The sequence below is a fragment of the Spinacia oleracea genome, chromosome 6 (assembly GCF_020520425.1).
Source record: "Spinacia oleracea cultivar Varoflay chromosome 6, BTI_SOV_V1, whole genome shotgun sequence".
Lineage (NCBI taxonomy): Eukaryota > Viridiplantae > Streptophyta > Magnoliopsida > Caryophyllales > Amaranthaceae > Spinacia > Spinacia oleracea.
In genome coordinates, this window is record NC_079492.1 from 20,830,713 (window position 1) to 20,850,010 (window position 19,298).

Genomic DNA, 19,298 nt, shown 5'->3' on the forward strand with positions numbered 1-19,298 from the left:
GGTAAAATACTTAAAAGACTGATATGTGTGTTTATATAGAGTTTTTACCCCTGTCCCTTAGTACTTTTTGATCTCAAATGAGCTCTTCGGCGCGATTTCTTGTAGTGTGTTTGTAGTTTCAGGTTCATCATTGTAGGAATTAGAATATTTTTGTGCATTTCCTACTCATTTGAATCAATACAAGAGATTATGTACTTTCGAGAGCACAAACATTAAGTTTGAAAAGTTTTGAAGCAAAGCGAATAACGAAGGAAGTACAAAAATGACTATAGTCCACTATTTTAAGCATAACTCAAGTTATACAACTCCAAATGATGTAATTCCAATTGGGTTAGATTTTAGACTTCAATATCTTTCCAACAAGTGGTCACTCGCCTAATTTCGACGAATAACGAAAGAGATATGACGTTTTGAAGATAGAGGATCGTGCAGTTTCAACACGCGCCCGATCGGGCGGGCTTCGCCCGATCCGGATCGGGCGGTCATTCTGGGCGTTGTTCTGGGCATTTTGCAACCGCCTGATCGGGCGGAATTTCGCCCGATCGGGCCGACTATCGAGCACATCGCCCGATCGGGCGACGCCAACCTCCAGCGTATTTCGCGAGTTTTTATTTCCGATTTTGGGCTCTATTTTGGGCAAACTATAAATACTAGCCCCTTATATTTTTAGTGACATCTATTATTCTAGTTTTCAATACTTAGTTTATTTATAGTTTTCTCTCCAATTATTCAAATACTTAGTTTTTAATTTCAAGTAAAGATCCAAGCTTTATTATTTTATTTGTTCTTCAATTCGGTATTATTTCCTACCTTAATTTATTTTGTTGCTTTAATCATGTTTTTCATTATGCTAATTGCTTTGCTATTTATTATCATGAGTGAGTAGTTTAATTTCTAGGGTTTAGGGGATCCATGAATGCTTGATTGGGATTATATGTGGACTTGATTATTGATTGATTGATTATAATTTCTATAGCTTATTATTATTGCTCGTCAATTCTGTTCGGCCGGACTATTTTGATTTGAGTTTGATTAACCTTGGATTATGCGCCGAGAGGTATAAATCTGATATTTTTGGTCTGTGGCTATTAGATAGGAATTATTTCTAGTACGTAGCGAGAGCCCGCTAGTTGTTCTATCCTAAGGAATTCATAAGATTCGAGAGATGCATGTTTTCCTAGTTATGATTGTTAATTGATTGTCATTGCTCGTTGTCCAATCCCGGTCTACATTTATGGTGAACCGCTGCCCTAGATTCCTTTAATATTATTATTTTCCGATTTGATTATTTGCTTTAGTTTAATACACAACCCAATCCAAACTTTTGTTACCAGTAGCCTAGATTATTAATTTAATAGTAGAAAGAACGCCTGTTTCCCTGTGGATACGATCCCTGCTTCCCTTGCTATATTTTTAGTTGGTGAACGTTAGGTTTATCTTTGCCTGACAAATTTTGGCGCCGTTGCCAAGGAAACAGTTTTATTTTCTGTTATTAATTGTTTTTCTAGATTATTGTTTGTTACTTCTCAAGGGACTCCCGTTCCTTGAGACCGGATCTCACGACTGTTTTCTAGTTTTTGCTTGTTTATGCCCAGGATTGTCCATACCAGCGATCTGACTTCGTTCGATCCTGAACCTGAACGGACCTTTCGTAGACGGCGTAGATTCTTTAAACAGTTGAGAGACTATTCTGACTCTGAATCCGACTATCTGATTAGCAATCTATTCCATACAGATTCAGAGATGGGTGACCAAGCACCACCGCCGCCACCCCCACTTGTGCCAAGGCTTACAGACTACTCTAAACCAAGTATGTCTATGCTCCCCAAGGCAATCATGCCTTCCATTGCGGTCGAGAATTTCAAGATCGAACCCCAGCTGATAAACATGATCGAGAGACACCAATTCGGTGGGGAAAAGGGTGAAGATCCTAATCTCCATATTCAGTCTTTCATTCAGTATTGTGCCATCATTAAGCAGAAGAATTTAACACCGGAGCAGACTATGGAGATACTCTTTCCATTTTCATTGAGTGGGAAGGCAAAGCTATGGATTAATAGTCTCAACCGCGCAACTATGAAAATCACCGATTGGAATTCCTTGGCCCTTGCGTTCTATGTTAAATATTTCCCACCTGAGAAGACAGCTCGTCTGAGGGGTCAGATATTAGGTATCTCTCAACAAGCAGATGAGAGTTTGTTCGAGGTTTGGGAAAGATTCAAGGACTTGCAAAGAGAGTGCCCACACCATGGTTTGGAGGACTGGTTCCTAGTTCAACAGTTCTATAATGGTCTAGGTAATGAGTCTAGGTGTCTTTTGGATTCAGCTGCCAGTGGGAGATTTATGCAACTGGAGGTGCCTAGAGCTTTAGAGGTGATTGAGGAGATAACCATCCATAGTGCCCAATATGGGAATCCTAGAGGTTTTGCCGATCGTGGTGTTAAGCATGAGATGAACTCTATTGAACAGCTTACTGCTCAGCTAACTGCCCTACATCACAAGCTGGATAATATGCAAAACGCATCTTCCCAAGCCACCCAACAAGCTAGTGTCGCCGCAATGAGTGCTTAGTTGGCCAATGTCTGTAATAGTTGTGGGATGCAAGGTCATTATGCACCGGAATGTAGGAGCTCTATTGAACAATGCAATGCATTCCAGGCCTACAAGCAGAACAATCCGTACTCCAACTCATACAATGAGGGGTATAAAAACAACCCCCTATTATCATATAGGAGTACTAATGTTCAGAACCCCCACCAGATTCAACACCCTCCACCACCACAACAACCTTACCAACCACCACCACAACAGCCCTACCAACCGCGAAGTAACTACAACCCGCAGCCTAGTGGACCACCTGGCTTTCCTCCACAGCCTCAACCCACACAGCCTGATCCCATGCTTGTTGAGATGCGGAATATGATGTTAGAATTGCAGAAGTCTTTGAGCGAAAAGGATGCCAAAATCGATGCCCTCACTGCTCATAACAAGATCATGGATAAACAGTTGGCACAAATGGCTACTACTCTCGCAGAGAGACCCAAGGGTCAACTCCCTTCACAGCCTGTGACCAGAGAGTCTGTAAATGCTGTCACTTTGTGGAGTGGATATGAGTATGATGGTCCACCTATGACTATAGAGGAAGGGGTTGAAATATCTGTAAGTGGTGCTGTGCCAAGAGAAAGTGAGAAGGTGGTCAAAGAGAAGGAAGCTGACACAAGGGTTGAGAATAAAGTTGAGATACAAGTTCCACCTATCAAACTTCCCTTCCCTCATCGTCAGCTAAAGAACAAGCTAGACAAGCAATTTGGTAAGTTCTTAGAAGTGGTAAAGAATCTGCAGGTAACAGTCCCTTTCACTGAATTAATTACTCAAGTACCTTCATATGCTAAATACATGAAAGACATCTTGACTAGGAAGAGAGCATTTAGTGAGGTGGAGACTGTTGCATTTACTGAAGAGTGCAGTGCCTTACTACAAAATAAGCCTCCACCCAAGTTGAAGGACCCCGGGAGTTTCTCTATCCCGTGTAATATTGGCAACCTTTTTATTGACAAAGCCTTATGTGATTTAGGTGCCAGTGTTAGTGTCATGCCCTTGTCTGTCTGTACTAAATTGAACATGGGTGATTTAAAAGTTACCAACATAACTCTGCAAATGGTCGATCGATCTGTAAAATACCCCCTAGGTGTTCTAGAAGATGTGCCTGTTAGAGTAGGTAAATTTTTTATCCCTGTTGATTTTGTTGTGTTGGACATGGAAGAGGACAGGCAGATCCCTATTATTTTAGGTCGACCTTTCCTACACACTGCGGGGGCAATCATAGATGTCAAGAATGGCAAGCTGACCTTAAATGTGGGGGATGACAAGGTTACTTTCAATTTAACCCATGTTGCTAAGAGCCCTATGGTAGAGGAGTCATGTTTTGGAGTCAATGTTTCTAATGATTATTTTAATACTAAATTGACTCATACTAACTCCAATAATCCTTCGGAAAAAGAGCATGTTTCAAATTGTTTTGCAGGTGGAGGTAATCGGAGTATGAACTCTTCGGCATGGGTTCAAAGGGAAGCACGATTTGATGATGCTGAGACCCGAAAGGCCGAAAGTTCGGTGAACGGTGGGCATCGCATTCATGATCGGGGTCGTGGTCTGTCACCCCCCGCGCCACATAGCTCATCCAAGGCAATTGATTTGACACCAGATGGCACCATCTTTGGTGCCCCCATTCGATGAGTTGTCGTGGCTCTCATCCCCTTCCTTCCGCTGTCTGTGCATAAATTGAGATTGTGTAATGGGTACATTACACCAATCTAATAGGGGATGAGTACTTAACTATCCATTTATTGCTTTCCGTAGTGTACTTTATGCTTTCGTTTTGTGTGTTTTAGTATAATTTTTTATCAAGTGTGTGATTTAGTGTAGTCCTTGGTATTGGAGAGGCGAGATGAGTGTATTTTACGGTTTTGGTGTTTAGTGTTATGCAGGTCTAAGGCCCCAAGCTCGAAAAAGTTGAATCAAAGCCAAACGGAGCAGCTTGCATTTCGCCCGACCCGGATCGGGCGAAGAGCGCCCGATCGGGCGCGTGTCGATACAAAGAAAAATTTGGGAAATCGCCCGACCGGGCGAAAGTGGCCCGATCGACACAGAAGGCGAGTGAAATGCCCGATCGGGCGAAATTCCGCCCGATCGGGCGGTTGATGATGACGTCGTAGAAAGGTCAAGGAAGGATTATGGGCTGAGAAAAGTCATAAAACAAGGCATTGCATTTCGCCCGATCCGTATCGGGCGAGGTGCGCCCGGTCGGGCGCGCACAGATTCAACGAAAAGGTTCGAAATTCGCCCGATCGGGCGATCTGCTGCCCGATCGGGCGATCTGCTGCCCGATCGGGCGATCTGCTGCCCGATCGGGCGATCTGCTGCCCGATCGGACGATTTGCGAATCAGCGACAAATAAGCCACGGGTTTCTCACTTTCCTCATGATACCCCTTGAGCCAATGAGGACATTGTCTGATTTAGCTTGGGGGGGTGTTTCACTGACTTGTACATATTAGGTATGTTTTTCCTTTTATTTTTGCATTTACTTATTTTTGTGTGTTTATTTTGGTGTGTTTAATGTTTTCTAGAGTAGTTTATTTCTTTGAAACAAAAAAAAAAATATACAAAAATACGTTCCAATGAATTCAATATCATGCTTCCCTGTGCCCCTTGAACGAAAATTGTTTTGATTCTTGGTATTTGATGATGGGCAATGTAGATGTGTTAGCCATGATTTGATAATCAATTGCTTTGATGCCTTAACATGAGTCAACTCCGACTAACTATTTGTGGACTTGGTGCTTGACTAGTTGATTTGGTTAGGATGTGTGATAGCTTCCTGGTGTGTCATTGATTTTGAGTATTGATTTGCAACTATTAGTAGTGTTTTATGACTCATATACATGCACATTGTGGAGGACGAAGGCATTTTTCTATTTAGGTAGCCTTCAGATGAAATTAGATACATTTGTCCCCTCCTTTTCTACCTATGTTGTTGCTTGTGCCCTTTTATTCGGTGACTAGCCATATTACAAGCCCATGAAAAAACCCCATTGGTTACTAGTCCCAAGCCTAGCTTGGGGGAGCTAATAGTAGTGAGGTGAGGGAGTTGTAGTGTGCTACATTTTGAGCACAAAGTGGGTATTGAAAATGGAGTTCGTCTTATCATGTTTGTTGTTGAAAATGAGTTGAAAATGAAAAGAGATGAAAGAACAAAACAAATGTGAAGGTTGCTAAAAAAGAAAGAAAAAAAAAGAGAGATTGAAAAAGAAAAGAAAGAGAAAAATCTATTACTCTCATAAAAAGTTCAAAGTGTTGTTTCAATCAAGTTCTGCAAATTCATATCCTTATGAGTGATTGGTTACAATTGTGAAAAAAGGCAAGAACGTATGGTGTTGGCTATTTGTTATTTTGTCATATGTTGAGTGGGAGATTATGGTCATTATGTTGATTGATCACGGTTGTTTTTAGGATTTATGCTCTCCAAAGCCAAGGCTTTAAAGCTCACATTATACCCAAATTTACCGCACCCTTACCTAAGCTTAACATTACAAGCTTTGAAGACCTTCCGACCTTTGTGCATAGAATCGTACTTATGTGAAAATAGTTGTTTATCACTGCAAGTTATGACATGACACATTTCAAGTCGACTACTAGGTTGAGTGTATGTTTTTCTAGACACACGAGTGTTGTGAGTTTGGGAGGGCATTGTTCACTTATATGCTGGGAGGAGAGCGAACGGGTACATCTTTTACCCGCCACATAAATGAGTGATGAGTGTGTGAGCACTAGTCTTGAATTCCATTATGCACTTGTGGTTCGCTTTGCGTGACGATTGTTAGGGAGGATTTGTGGTTGGGTGGATTTGATTGGTTGACATTGATGCATGCTCGTTAGATTTTGCCTTGAATTATGTTTTTCATTTTGAAATATGGTGGGGGTGAAGTTGGTCTTGTATTTATCTATGATTTTCTTGCTTAGGGACAAGCAAGGATCTAGCTTGGGGGTGTTTGATATGTGTGTTTTATATAGAGTTTTTACCCCCGTCCCTTAGTACTTTTTGATCTCAAATGTGCTCTTCGGAGCGATTTTTAGTACTAATGTGCTCCTTGTAGTGTGTTTGTAGTTTCGGGTTCATCATTGTAGGAATTAGAATATTTTTGTGCATTTCCTACTCATTTGAATCAATACAAGAGATTATGTACTTTCGAGAGCACAAACATTAAGTTTGAAGAGTTTTGAAGCAAAGAGAATAACGAAGGAAGTACAAAAATGACTATAGTCCACTATTTTAAACATAACTCAAGTTATACAACTCCAAATGATGTAATTCCAATTGGGTTGGATTCTAGACTTCAATATCTTTCCAACAAGTGGTCACTCGCCTAATTCCGACGAATAACAAAGGAGATATGACGTTTTGAAGATAGAGGATCGTGCAGATTCAACACGCGCCCGATCGGGCGGTCATTCTGGGCGTTGTTCTGGGCATTTTGCAACCGCCCGATCGGGCGGAATTTCGCCGATCGGGCCGACTATCGAGCACATCGCCCGATCGGGCGACGCCAACCTCCAGCGTATTTCGCGAGTTTTTATTTCCGATTTTGGGCTCTATTTTGGGCAAACTATAAATACTAGCCCCTTATATTTTTAGTGACATCTATTATTCTAGTTTTCAATACTTAGTTTATTTCTAGTTTTCTCTCCAATTATTCAAATACTTAGTTTTTAATTTCAAGTAAAGATCCAAGCTTTATTATTTTATTTGTTTTTCAATTCGGTATTATTTCCTACCTTAATTTATTTTGTTGCTTTAATCATGTTTTCCATTATGCTAATTGCTTTGTTATTTATTGTCATGAGTGAGTAGTTTAATTTCTAGGGTTTAGGGGATCCATGAATGCATGATTGGGATTATATGTGGACTTGATTATTGATTGATTGACTATAATTTCTATAGCTTATTATTATTGCTCGTCAATTCTGTTCGGCCGGACTATTTTGATTTGAGTTTGATTAACCTTGGATTATGCGCCGAGAGGTATAAATCTGATGTTTTTGGTCTGTGGCTATTAGATAAGAATTATTTCTAGTACGTAGCGAGAGCCCGCTAGTTGTTCTATCCTAAGGAATTCATAAGATTCGAGAGATGCATGTTTTCCTAGTTATGATTGTTAATTGATTGTCATTGTTCGTTGTCCAATCCCGGTCTGCATTTATGGTGAACCGCTGCCCTAGATTCCTGTAATATTATTATTTTCCGATTTGATTATTTGCTTTAGTGTAATACACAACCCAATCCCAACTCTTGTTACCAGTAGTCTAGATTAGTAATTTAATAGTAGAAAGAACGCCTGTTTCCATGTGGATACGATCCCTGCTTCCCTTGCTATATTTTTAGTTGGTGAACGTTAGGTTTATCTTTGATAGGAGTACGATTTAGCCTGTCAAAGGCTTCCTTCCTCCCACAACACAAGGAAAGACAGTAAGAAGACCATGGCAATGATCAAAATGACTTTCACTCATGAAGTACACTTCTGCAGAACTGTAAACATTCTGCCAAGCATCATTACCCAAAACTCTATCAAGCTTAGAGAAAACTCTAGCTGCACCCTGTTGCTTATTATTTCAAGCATACAAATTACCCACACACTTGATATCCTCCACTCCACACTCCTGCATGCACTCAATAATATCTTCCACTTCAGCTTTACTAACAGATGCACCAACTCTCTCTTCTGCAGACATAACACAGTTAAAGTCCCCACAAAAAATGCAGTGACCAAGAACTTTGATAGACTTCAAATCCCTCCATAACCCCTTCCTCTGCAAATTTTTATTAAAAGCATAAATGAAAGTACATTGGAAGCTAGGCTTCCCACTTATTGAGGCAACTAAACAATGAAGAAATTGGCTAGATGCAGCAACAATACTTAGAGTAAAGCTACCTGGTTTCCAAGCCACCACAATTCTACCACCTTCATGGAAACTAGCATTACCGGTAAAACACCAATTAGCAACCACCCTTTGGTAAAGGTTACCTAGATTAGCAGTCTTCACCTTATGTTCTAGGAGGCCAACTAAACCAACCTCATACTTCTGGATGAACCTCCTGATATCAACCTGTTTTTGAGGAGAGTTGAGCCCCCTAACATTCCAAGTGAGTATTCTATCCATTAGGAGAGGAAGGGTCCCCCCTTCCAGATAGAACACCCAATTGCAGGACAACATCACTAACCCCTGAAGCAGCAAAATTCCCTCCTGCTTGAACCTGATCTGTCAACACATCATAAGAGTTAAAAATTTGAGTTGGAGCTACAGGAGTGGATCTGACTCTTATAGGCCGAAGAGCTCTTTCAAAACCCTCTTGATCTACTTCAGGTTCAGAAACAACAGGCTGAACAGTTGTGTGTGTGGTTTTCTAAAGCCACCTCCTCTTTACACCTCCCTTCCTACAATCTGCAGCTACATGACCAACCATTTTACAACTAGTAAAAATAGTAGGTCTCCATTCATAGTGCACTGCAACCTTGACCAGCTCACCATGCTCATCCAAAAATGACACATGATCAAGAAGTTTGTTGTTCTTAGGTTTTGGTTGATGGCCAACACATTGCAAACTTCCTGATTGTTGTTGCTAATGAATATAGACAGTGTTAGGTTATGATACATATGACAATACATAAATCATGCGGAAAAACCATAAAGCTAGGAAAGCATATTATTTACACATAATCATTTAGCATAGTATAGATGCATACACTTTGTAGCGTGCCTTCCCTAGCTGCGCCCGAACCGAACAAGAACAAGTCTTTAGGACTCCAAGTGTCGTCCGTCCGTAGATAGTCCACAGTACGTCCGGATCCGCCTCAAGATTGACCAACTAGAATCGCCCTTAAGGTGCTTGGGAATTTTCGGCTATTAGTGCAAGAGAGTGGCTGAATTTTTCTTTCAAAAACTTACCCGTTGAATACTTCAATCGTGCGTATAAATTATGACCCTAGGCCCTTATTTATAGAGGTTTGGAAAGGGAATTGGAATCCTAGTAGGATACGATTTAATTAAACTTAGAATCTTACAAGGACTCTAATTAATTAAATAATTCTAATATAAATAGGAGTTTAATCATACACCAAATCCTAATAGATTTAGGAATTGTGCATGGACACAAACACACACGCACGGAGCCACGAGGGCACCCGCACGCATGCGCTCGGCCCACGCAGCCCACGCTGGGTAGCATTGCCTTGGCGCGCTGGGCCTGCCTTGCGGTGGGCCTGGCGCTGCCTTGGGCTGGGCGTGCGCGCGTCCTTGCTCGCTGGGCGATGGCCTGGCTTCGTCTTGGGCCTTCGTCCGGCAGGCCTCGTCCGATGCTTATTCGTACGATACGCTTCCGATTAAATTTCCGGTTCCGGAATTCATTTCCGATACGAACAATATTTAATATTTCCGATTCCGGAATTAATTTCCATTTCGAACAAATATTTAATATTTCCGTTTCCGGAATTATTTTCCGATTCCGATAATATTTCCGATTTTAACAATATTTCCGTTTCCGGCAATATTTCCGATTCCGGCAATATTTCCATTTCCGATAATATTTTCCGATACGTACCATGTTTTCGTTTCCGGCAACATCTACGACTTGGATAATATTTATATTTCCGATACGATCCATATTTCCGTTTCCGGCAATATCATCGTTTCCGGAGTATTCATTTCTTGCTTGTGACGATCTCAGCTCCCACTGAAACCAAGATCCGTCGATTCCGAATATCCATAGATAGAGTATTTAATGCCTTTAAATACTTGATCCGTTTACGTACTATTTGTGTGACCCTACAGGTTCAGTCAAGAGTAAGCTGTAGATTAATGTTATTAATTCCACTTGAACTGAAGCGGCCTCTAGCTAGGCATTCAGCTCACTTGATCTCACTGAATGATTAACTTGTTAATTAATACTGAACCGCATTTATTAGACTTAACATTGAATGCATACTTGGACCAAGGGCATTATTTCCTTCAGTCTCCCACTTGTCCTTAGGGACAAGTGTGCATTTCCTAATTCCTTTGTCGCTCGATGCTTGCTCTTGAACATAAGGTAAGAGCTGTCATCCTTATTATGTCCAGATGTGTTTCTCGGTTTCAGAGTTCAACTAATCAAAGAAGCAGATAATCATCGCCTATGATTCATCTGAGCACGGCCATGCATTTCACAGTTTCTAGCTCTCCGAGTGGCCTTGTACAACTTTTAAGCATCTCATCCCGATTTATGGGAGGACAATCCCAATCTTGCGATCTTGAGATTAGACTTCGTTTGATAGGTGATTACCTGAGCGTTGCCTTTATAGCCTCCTTTTACGGTGCGACGGTTGGTCAACGTCAAAGCAACCAGTTCTCAAACAAGTAATCTCAAATCACTCAGGTATTGAGGATTTAGTGTCTAATAATTTTAATGAAATTTACTTATAACAGATTTTCATCTCTTACAGTAAAGTTTCATAGGTCTGTCTGATACTAGTCTTCCCAAAGTAAGTATCTATGCAAATGATTATGACATTGCCATGTCCACATAGTTCAAGAAACAGAACTACTAGTCATCTTGCATTCTAGTCGGCTAACGTTTTCTATGCGTCCAATTTTATAGAAAACTCCAACCAGGGACCATTTTCAACTTTTGACATTCAAGTTCACTTGATAGACATTTCTTAGTCACAGGACTGGTCCTGACAGTCTATCTTGAATATATCGTCAAATTGAAGGGACTCATCATTTAATAAACCACAAATTAAATGGAAAAATGAATTCTATTCATTTATTGTGAATGATTAACCAATAATGTTTTACAAAGATTTAAACTCTAAAACTTTAAAATATTAAATAAGGACATCAAAGCCATTCTCCAATATGCTTGATTCCCATAGCTACAGTGTGCGAGTTGTGCTTCGCCTGCGGCAGAGGTTTAGTCAATGGATCTGATATGTTGTCATCATTTCCAATCTTACTTATCTCGACTTCTTTTCTTTCAATGAACTCTCGTAGAAGGTGAAATCTACGAAGTACATGCTTGACTCTTTGGTGGTGTCTAGGCTCCTTTGCCTGTGCAATAGCTTCGTTGTTATCACAATACAGGGCTATTGGTCCTTTAATGGAGGGGACTACACCTAGTTCACCTATGAACTTCCTTAGCCATATAGCTTCCTTTGCTGCTTCATGTGCAACAATGTACTCCGCTTCAGTTGTAGAATCCGAAATGGTGCTTTGCTTAGCACTTTTCCAGCTTACTGCACCTCCGTTGAGGCAGAAGACAAACCCAGACTGTGATCTGAAATCATCTTTGTCGGTTTGGAAACTTGCGTCCGTATAGCCTTTAACAATTAATTCATCATCTCCACCATAGACCAGGAAGTCATCTTTCTGCCTTTTCAGGTACTTCAGAATATTCTTGGCAGCAGTCCAATGTGCCTCTCCTGGGTCTGACTGGTATCTGCTCGTAGCACTGAGTGCGTACGCAACATCCGGGCATGTACATATCATAGCATACATTATTGAACCAATTAATGATGCATATGGAATCCCATTCATTCGTCTACGCTCATCAAGTGTTTTTTTTTGGGCACTGAGTCTTGCTTAGAGTCATTCCATGAGATATGGGTAGGTAACCTCGCTTGGAGTCTGCCATCTTGAACCTATCAAGCACCTTATTGATATAAGTGCTTTGACTAAGTCCAATCATCTTTTTAGATCTATCTCTGTAAATCTTGATGCCCAATATGTACTGTGCTTCTCCTAGATCCTTCATCGAAAAACATTTCCCAAGCCAAATCTTGACAGAGTTCAACATAGGAATGTCATTTCCGGTAAGTAATATGTCGTCGACATATAATACTAGAAAAGCAATTTTGCTCCCACTGACCTTCTTGTATACACAAGATTCGTCTGCGTTCTTGATGAAACCAAAGTCACTGACTGCTTCATCAAAACGTGTATTCCAGCTCCTGGATGCCTGCTTCAATCCGTAGATTGATTTCTTTAGCTTGCATACCTTTTTAGCATTTTTTGGATCCTCAAAACCTTTAGGCTGTGTCATGAACACAGTTTCTGTTAAAACGCCGTTTAAGAATGCGGTTTTGACATCCATCTTCCATATTTCGCAATCGTAATATGCAGCGATTGCTAACATTATTCGAATAGACTTTAGCATTGCAACTGGTGAAAAGGTTTCATCGTAATCCACACCGTGGACTTGCCTGTAACCTTTTGCAACCAATCTAGCTTTGAAAATTTCAAGTTTCCCATCCTTGTCCTTTTTCAGTTTGAAAACCCATTTGCTTCCAATGGCTTGGTAGCCATCTGGCAAATTGACCAAATCCCATACTTGGTTTTCTGACATGGAGTCTAATTCAGTGCATGGCTTCTTGCCATTGCTTGGAGCTAGGGCTCGTCATAGCTTGTTTGTAAGTCGTTGGTTCATCACTTTCAAGTAATAGAACGTCATAGCTCTCGTTCGTCAAAATACCTAAGTACCTTTTCGGTTGAGATCTATATCTTTGCGATCTACGTGGGGTAACATTTCTAGATTGACCATGATTCTCGCCAGATTCTTCTAAAGATCTCTGAGTTTCATCCTGAATGTCATCTTGAGCATTCTCTAGAGTTTGTTGTTCGACTCGAATTTCTTCGAGGTCTACTTTTCTCCCACTTGTCATTTTGGAAATGTGATTTTTTCTCCAAAAAGACACCATCTCGAGCAACAAACACCTTGTTCTCAGATGTATTGTAGAAGTAATACCCCTTTGTTTCCTTTGGATAGCCCACAAGGATACATTTGTCAGATTTCGGATGAAGTTTGTCTGAAATTAATCGTTTGACGTATACTTCACATCCCCAAATCTTAAGAAAAGACACATTTGGAGGCTTTCCAAACCATAACTCATATGGAGTCTTTTCGACAGCTTTAGACGGAGCTCTATTTATAGTGAGTGCAGCTGTATTTAGTGCATGTCCCCAAAATTCTAATGGAAGTTCGGCCTGACCCATCATTGACCTGACCATGTCTAGCAAGGTTCTGTTCCTCCGTTCCGACACACCATTCCATTGTGGTGTTCCAGGAGGAGTCAATTCTGACAGAATTCCACATTCTTTCAGATGGTCGTCAAATTCATAGCTCAGATATTCACCGCCTCTATCAGACCGCAGTGCCTTAATCTTCTTGCCTAATTGATTCTCTACTTCACTCTGAAATTCCTTGAATTTGTCAAAGGATTCAGACTTATGCTTCATTAGGTAGACATAACCATATCTACTGAAGTCATCAGTGAAAGTGATAAAGTAGCTGAAACCACCTCTAGCATTTGTACTCATTGGTCCACATACATCTGTATGGATTAAACCCAATAGTTCATTTGCTCTTTCTCCAACTTTAGAGAAAGGTTGCTTTGTCATTTTGCCAAGTAAACATGATTCGCATTTACCATAATCCTCTAAGTCAAATGGTTCTAGAATTCCTTCCTTTTGAAGTCTTTCTAAGCGTTTCAAGTTTATATGGCCTAATCGACAATGCCACAGATAGGTGAGATCTGAATCATCCTTTTTGGCCATTTTGGTATTTATGTTATACACTTGTTTGTCGTGATCTAATAAATAAAGTCCATTGACTAATCTAGCAGATCCATAAAACATCTCTTTAAAATAAAACGAACAACTATTGTCTTTTATTAAAAAGGAAAATCCCTTAGCATCTAAGCAAGAAACTGAAATGATGTTTTTAGTAAGACTTGGAACATGGAAACACTCTTCCAGTTCCAAAACTAGCCCAGAGGGCAACGACAAATAATAAGTTCATACAGCTAATGCAGCAATCCGTGCTCCATTTCCCACTCGTAGGTCGACTTCACCCTTACTTAACTTTCTACTTCTTCTTAGCCCCTGTGGATTGGAACATAAGTGTGAGCCACAACCTGTATCTAATACCCAAGAAGTTGAATTAGCAAGTATACAGTCTATAACGAAAATACCTGAAGATGGAACGACTGTTCCGTTCTTCTGATCTTCCTTTAGCTTCAAGCAATCTCTCTTCCAATGCCCCTTCTTCTTGCAGTAGAAGCATTCAGATTCAGAAGTGGGTTGACTGACCTTCCTCTTTTCAGACTTGGCGCCAGTTTGCTTAGTTGGGCTGGCCTTGTTGCCACCTTTCTTAGCATTCCTCTTCTTTCCAGATTTCTTGAACTTGCCCCCACGCACCATAAGCACATCTTGCTTATCACTTTTGAGCGTCTTTTCAGCGGTCCTTAGCATACCGTGAAGCTCAGTGAGTGTTTTGTCCAGACTATTTATACTGTAGTTCAGTTTGAACTGATCATACCCGTTATGAAGAGAATGGAGGATGGTGTCTACAACCATTTCCTGAGAGAATTGCTGATCCAGCCGACTCATATTCTCAATGAGTCCAATCATTTTGAGAACATGTGGACTTACGGGCTCGCCTTTCTTAAGCTTGGTCTCAAGAATTTGCCTATGAGTCTCGAATCTTTCGACTCGAGCCAGATCTTGGAACATGTTCTTTAACTCACTGATGATCGTGAAAGCATCTGAGTTGATGAACGTTTTTTGCAGATCTGCACTCATGGTGGCGAGCATTAGACATATCACATCCTTGTTGGCATCAATCCAACGATTGAGGGCTGCTTGAGTGACCCCGTCGCCTGCGGCTTCGGGCATCGCCTCTTCCAGGACATTCTCCTTTTCTTCCTGCATAAGAACTATTTGCAAGTTCCTTTGCCAGTGAAGGAAGTTTTTCCCGCTCAACTTCTCCTTTTCGAGAATTGATCGAATGTTGAATGAATTGTTGTTTGCCATAATTAAAACTACAATTGAAAAGAATAAACAAATAAATAACCATTCACAGTTTCTCTTAATAAACTTAAATTCTAGCATACATGCATAATTCAATGTTCATTAAGCATTTTATTCAAGTTATGTGTTCCGGCAGGTGTGAATAAAATGATTCCAAGATCTTAAATTCATTGAAGAATTAAGCACAGTTTGTCGACTTAATCCTAAAACATCTTAGGTAAGCAAAAACCTTTTGCTAATAGTCTAGAAACTATTCATGGTTGATAGGCACGTCTAAGAACTTATTAGATAAACCTATCGATTTTGCCACGACATAAAAGGACTCCTTACTTATATCGTTGAGTTTCACCAAAACTAACATGTACTCACAATTATTTGTGTACCTTGCCCCTTTAGGACCAATAAGTAACACCTCGCTGAGCGAAAACTATTACTAGATTGATGTAAAGGATATCCAAGCAAGTGTATATTTTGGCATGGCACCTTTTAACTCAATTTTTAAGTTTGGAACTTAAGGCTCTTACTATGTTGGTTAGATTTTAAGTGAACTAAAATCCTTAATCATGCAACATAATCAAGCTTTTAATCTCATGCATTTTAAGACATATTTAAAAGCAATAAATAGCTTAAAACATGCATAAGATAAATGTGATCTAGTATGGCCCAACTTCATCTTGAAGCTTTGACTTCAAAGTCCGTCTTGAAAATCTCTGTGGGAGGCACCATTTTCTTCAAATAGGATAAGCTATAATTAAAACTAATTACAACTATTTGATGGTACGCAGACCATATTTGAATTGAAAAACGACTTTGGTACTTTGGACCAATTACATTCAAATTAATGGTACGCAGACCATATTTCTATCCTATTTGGGCCATACTAGTCACTTCATAACCTGCAAAACAGTACATATACAATATATACCATTCACCCATTCATTATCATGAATGGCCCACATAGGTGGTTAGTAAAACACATTAATCATCACGTAAACATTTACTCACAATTATTTGTGTACCTTGCCCCTTTAGGACCAATAAGTAACACCTCGCTGAGCGAAAACTATTACTAGATTGATGTAAAGGATATCCAAGCAAGTGTATATTTTGGCATGGCACCTTTTAACTCAATTTTTAAGTTTGGAACTTAAGGCTCTTACTATGTTGGTTAGATTTTAAGTGAACTAAAATCCTTAATCATGCAACATAATCAAGCCGCAATCTCATGCATAATTAAGACATATTTAAAGCAATAAATAACTTAAAGCATGCATAAGATAAATGTGATCTAGTATGGCCCGACTTCATCTTGAAGCTTCAACTTCAAAGTCAGTCTCGAAAATCTCCGTGGGAGGCACCATTTTCTTCAAATAGGATAAGCTATAATTAAACTAATTACAACTATTTGATGGTATGCAAACCATATTTGAATTGAAAAATAATTTTGGTACTTTAGACCAATTACATTCAAATTAATGGTACGCAGACCATATTTTCTATCCTATTTGGGCCATACTAGTCACTTCATAACCTGCAAAACAGTACATATACAATATATACCATTCACCCATTCATTATCATGAATGGCCCACATAGCTGGTTAGTAAAACACATTATACATCACATAAACATTTGCAGCAATTAATCAAGGGCACCAATAATATACAAATTATTCAGTCCTTATTAATTCTAATCAAGTTGTTTTAACCTTAAGGATTTGTAGACCTAATCAAGAGTTTATGACTAAAAGGGCTCCCACTTAAACCAATAAATTCATATGCTTTACTAATTTTAAACATAAAAATGTATTTCTAGTCTAACCGGAAACATACAAATTTAATTAAAATTTAAAGCTCATATAAAGTTATAATTGAATCCGCTTATTTAATTTATTTTTCAGTCGTATTTAAATTAATTCATGATTTTAATTTTAGTAAAATAATTAAAATAAATGAAATTTATTATAATTATAATATTCAAAATTAAAATCCAAGAAAATAATTTAAATTATTAATTTTAAAATTAATTAAAATTACGTAAACTGAATTTTTTTTAAAACGATCTAATCGTAACTCAAAGCACGCACCTACATCACGCAACGCACAACCATAGGCCACACGCACGCAGCCATCGCTGGCCATGTGCGCGCAGCCTATGTGCTGCGTCGCATCTGCTGCTGCTCACCATCGCAAGGCGCGCGCCAGCGCTCGTCGCAACACGCTCGCTGCTCACCATCGCTGGGCGCAGCGCTTGTCGCCCGCGCTCGCTGCTCACCATCGCTGGGCGCAGCGCTCGTTGCACGCGAGCTTGCGCTCGCTGCGCGCGAGGCTTCGGACGTTGCGCGCGGCAGTTGCGTCGTGGCGCAGCTCGCCTGCTGCCCACACGCGAATGTCGCTGCCTTGCTCTCGCCCTTGCCCACTCGCTCGTCGCACACAGCACACGACACAAGGCAGGGCTGCTGCCTTGTGCTCGTGCACCATGGCCTTGCTCATTGCATTCGTACCGCATGGGCGACGAGCTCCCTTGCTCGTCGTCGCATGCCCACACTATACAACACCCCTTAAGGGTAACACGTAGCGTCCATTGCTTTGTGCGTGCAAGTTATATGAGCGAATCGCATAAAATTAAAAATTTTATTTTCAAAATTAATGACAAATTAATAAATCATATTAATTTCATAATTTTAGGGCGAAAAATCGAAAATTTATTAATTAATTGATTTCCGATTTACATGGATTCAAGTCTAGGTCATAAAAATTTAAAATTTAACACAAATTTACAATTTTTATGGTGGTTTTTAATCATAGGTATCTAATTAAATTATTAACTAATTATGAAAATCAAATTAATTCTAAATTATTCCAATTTTCAACAAATTAATCATAATTACAAATTAGATTGCATAATTAACAAGGCTAGGCATTCAAACTTGTTAAACATATACAGTAGGTCAATCAAAAATTCAAGATTTAACAACAAGAATCGCAAATATTTAATTTAACATCTTAAATTTACGAAATTTTGTATTCGAAAAACTAAAACCCCCGAAAAGTCATAGTTAGGCTTCGAATTTGAGAATTCTGGGTTCGGCCGAAAAATATTGTTTTTGTCAAAATTTTAGAATGCCTTTTACATGCGGAATTGACACAAAAATCACTCGATTTGGATGAGTAACGAAGAAACTGCCGAAAAACTGCGTACATATAATTAAATAAACGCAATTTGCAATTAATTAACAATTATGAAAATTAAGCAACCCTTTTAATTCTTGCAAATTTGTAATATTTAACCATGTTTATGCAAATTAGATTATGAAAATAATAAGAGGCTCGTGATACCACTGTTAGGTTATGATACATATGACAATACATAAATCATGCGGAAAAACCATAAAGCTAGGAAAGCATATTATTTACACATAATCATTTAGCATAGTATAGATGCATACACTTTGTAGCGTGCCTTCCCTAGATGCGCCCGAACCGAACAAGAACAAGTCTTTAGGACTCCAAGTGTCGTCCGTCCGTAGATAGTCCACAGTACGTCCGGATCCGCCTCAAGATTGACCAACTAGAATCGCCCTTAAGGTGCTTGGGAATTTTCGGCTATTAGTGCAAGAGAGTGGCTGAATTTTTCTTTCAAAAACTTACCCGTTGAATACTTCAATCGTGCGTATAAATTATGACCCTAGGCCCTTATTTATAGAGGTTTGGAAAGGGAATTGGAATCCTAGTAGGATACGATTTAATTAAACTTAGAATCTTACAAGGACTCTAATTAATTAAATAATTCTAATAGAAATAGGAGTTTAATCATACACCAAATCCTAATAGATTTAGGAATTGTGCATGGACACAAACACACACGCACGGAGCCACGAGGGCACCCGCACGCATGCGCTCGG

At 39.6% G+C, this 19,298-nt stretch overlaps 1 non-coding gene across 1 annotated transcript; it reads right to left on the reverse strand.

Annotated features, from left to right (window-relative positions):
• Window positions 1-2,148: 2,148 nt before the first annotated feature.
• Window positions 2,149-2,255, reverse strand: LOC130464555 (small nucleolar RNA R71). The gene has a single exon (XR_008924953.1). It is a non-coding gene; the product is annotated as a small nucleolar RNA R71 (small nucleolar RNA).
• Window positions 2,256-19,298: the final 17,043 nt, after the last annotated feature.